Source organism: Gymnodraco acuticeps, unplaced genomic scaffold (assembly GCF_902827175.1).
Source record: "Gymnodraco acuticeps unplaced genomic scaffold, fGymAcu1.1, whole genome shotgun sequence".
NCBI lineage: Eukaryota > Metazoa > Chordata > Actinopteri > Perciformes > Bathydraconidae > Gymnodraco > Gymnodraco acuticeps.
The window spans coordinates 275,936-279,503 of record NW_022991375.1 but is presented as its reverse complement, the minus strand read 5'-3'; the positions used below and the strand labels follow the sequence as shown (position 1 = coordinate 279,503).

The 3,568-nt window shown below is 37.5% G+C and overlaps 1 pseudogene; it reads left to right on the top strand.

Moving 5' to 3' along the window:
• Positions 1–1,774, top strand: part of LOC117562971 — a 44,561-nt pseudogene extending 42,787 nt beyond the window's left edge.
• Positions 1,775–3,568: the final 1,794 nt, after the last annotated feature.

The window sequence follows — 3,568 nt, the reverse complement described above, 5'->3', positions numbered from 1 at the left end:
CGCCATATTTTTTATTTCGGTGGGCTGATTTTGACTATGGTTTGCGACCATTGGATATAGAGAGCACAAGATGAGAATGATTACCTCTACTGTGGACAATATTCTTTAAATAGATAAGCAATCTCTCCAATACAGATGATCCCCTAAGACTTCAAAATCGACCCAAAATGTATCAAAACACTCCATCAGGGGTACAAATATGGTAACAATTCGGTTAAACCTTCAATTTTGTATCCTGAACGCGTCAGAAATTGACTCAGAATCCTCAATAGCCCCGAAACCACTCCAAAATTGTCCAAATCGGACAAGCCATTTTTTAAACTTTTGTCAACATAAGCTATAATGCTTATTAACGCAATTTATGCTAATTGTGCAAATTGGCAAATCCGGCAGTTTCTATGTGCTGGAGACCCGTACTTAACATTTCTAATATCAAACTTTGGGGTACTCGACATTTCCGGGTTCACAATAGGACCCTAGGAGTTGGCAAATAGACGAACTCATCATTTGATTTATACATGTCACTACTGGCTCATGAGTTTTTTTTGTTGCATTTCATGTTGTTTACTATTATTTAACACTAACGGTGGATAACTGGGAGAAATGCCTACTTTGCACATTCGGAGACTCAGAGGTTTGCAGAGCATGTGAAGCACTTTCAGGAGATTATACGGGACACTAAAGGGACATTTTAACCTGCTGGTGTGTTTAAATAAGAGACATTAAGTTCTGGAAATAGATACTGGAGGTGCTCACATCCCTGCTCTTATACTTGTATATACTGTATGTACACATCCACACTATATCACTCTCTGATAAGCTGATCAAAGGGAAAGATGATGAGTTTTAGTATCATGTTACATGGCGTATTTTGTTGTACTTTATGCTGTTTTGTTTTTAAATATCATAATTTGTTTTAATGATTTTTTGAGACAATCATTTTATCACTTTTTTTAATTCTGACTGAAATTCTGTTTTTAATTGAAATGAGAACAGAGAAAAATGGATAGCAGCACTTAAGAATGACGGTGGCACACAGTATTTTGTAGTCTATCACTGTTTTATTTTTCTATCTCGTACTTGCTCCACAGACTCAGAAGAAAGGAAAAGGCGCACTCACCTGTCAAGTCTCTGCGCAGTAACACGTCAGAGTTTGTACATATGTGAATAGCAGTACTCTGTACCTGTAGTATTGACGGTAACGTTGTATTTCAGTAGAAACCTGAATACTAGATCCTTTATACACCATTAATCATCACTACTACTGGTTATACAAGGTTTCCATTGAACCCGGAGATAGAAATGTATTTGAAAATACAATTTAAAATAAATTAGGATATAGGTAATGGCAGCTCTTTAAATTCAGATTACTTCTGGATAGAAAACCTTGTATATCCCGTAGCGTTCCAGGATCACGGTAGCCACTGTTGTAGCATATTCCAAGACAAAAACAACAACGAGGGGTTTTATTATAACAAAACAACACCGCCCCTCCACGTATTGGTCTGTGTTACTGGATGTGTGACCCCTAGTGGAATATATAACTTGACAGTGCATGTGTTTTTACTGTAGCAACATTACTCTGACCCATTGAGGTCGATCCACCTGCGTTAACTACTGAACTAACAGACTCGAATGGTCACTTTACTGTAGCCTCACAGCAATACCAGCGACTGCAAAATGTACAACAAAAATGGATGTGCCATAAATTCTGTCTTGAGCATATTGTACTGTATGTATATGATAGAGATATATTAAAATGAAAAAATGTGAATGAAGTCTTGATTTTTCTTTAATTCAAGTTGCTATTTTCTTGTACTAATTTGCATATATATTAAAATCCTGCATTCAAAATGTTGTGAAAGTATCCTACGCAAAGCAAAAGGTTAAGCAAAGGTTTTAGTGCATGTAAATGGTCTGCAAAGGCTCCCACGCCCTTGCCCCCCTGCCTGAAACTATTGGACTCCTTTGTTTGCTTCTGTAAAATAATGACATCACTATGTAACACTCGCGCTTCTATTGGCTAGGTTTCAGACAGAGGGTGAAAGAGGTGCTGCAGCACAGGCAATATGAGAAAAATAAAAACCTTGTTGAACATTGAAGCATGTTAACATGTCACAGTAGAGGCACTAAATACTATTGTGAACCTTACAAAAATAGGATAATAGGGCCCCTTTAAGTACTTAAGTAAATGTACATGCCTTTCTCTGACACAATATTCAGCTGGCCTTACTCTTTCTTTTTTGAACCCAACATTTACAACTTGTCACCTTATCCTGCATTTACCATGCTTGTGTGTGTGCGTGCGCGTGTGTGTAAGCCCTGGAGCTCATCTGCTCATCTGATTTCCCCCCAGATGGCTGATGTGGAACAGTGGCCCAGATGTTGCAGAGATTACAACTCGCTGCAGTGTGTGGAGGGAAGCTTCCAGGCCATTCAGGAAAATAAATACATGGAGAGAATTCTGCTCTGTCCAAACAGATAATCTCTGGGGGGGGTTTCTGTCACAAACGAGAAGCTAAAGGTCATGTTTTCTGCAGGGTGGTATATCACTTAACTGCTATTAGAACATTACAAGATGTCTGCCTTGTATTTGCCTTTTGTTTTGTATGTTATGCTGGTGACTATACATGAATGATCCAGTGTGTATATAAGGAAAGTTACTGCTAGTATTGTAATTATAGGTGTTACAATGTTTTAAATGGTTACTGCCACAATGGTATGTTACTATACAAATACATAGACATTGATATCAATACACACACATACACATGCACACACATACATATGCACACAAACACACATACACACATACATACATACACGAACACACACACGTACACACACAAACACACACACACACAACACACATAAACAACGCATGCATTCACACGCATACACATACTCATACACAAACACACATATACATACTGTACACACATACGTACACACACACATATATACATAAATACGCACACATATACACATGCATAGTGTACACACATATACGTACATTCATACATATTTTTCTAGAAATGCAATGAGGGTCTTGCTCCTTCCCTTCCCACTATTAGTTAGTTTAATAGTATGTTTAAATTACCTAATCTGTAGAGCATGGTTTATGTAATCCTGTGAGTCCAAATTAGTTCCTGTGGTTTGTACAGGGCAGCGGGGGATCATTCTGGCAGACAGTCAGTAAAACTCAGTCCACAGACACGCCGCTCACAGCAGCAGACAGATTATCTGCTTCTGGCATGTCAGTGCGTATTAACAGCAGGAGGCTGTTAAAGTTAATCCCTTACTGACATTTGTACTGACACAAAAGAGTATTTTGTAAGCCTGAAATTGGTATAAAAGCTACAATGTTATCGTCATTATTCTCCTTGTTTTTATGAAAAACTGCAGGTCCTAGGGATTTTTTAATTCTATTTTTCACATGCCTTTAATTAACTGAAATAATAAGTAATTTCTTACATTGCACTGTAAGTTTTTCATTTACCTGTCTTATTCCATTTGAGTTGTTTTCAATTTCATATATTTTTGGCTTTTTGGTGACTGTTTTTAAATG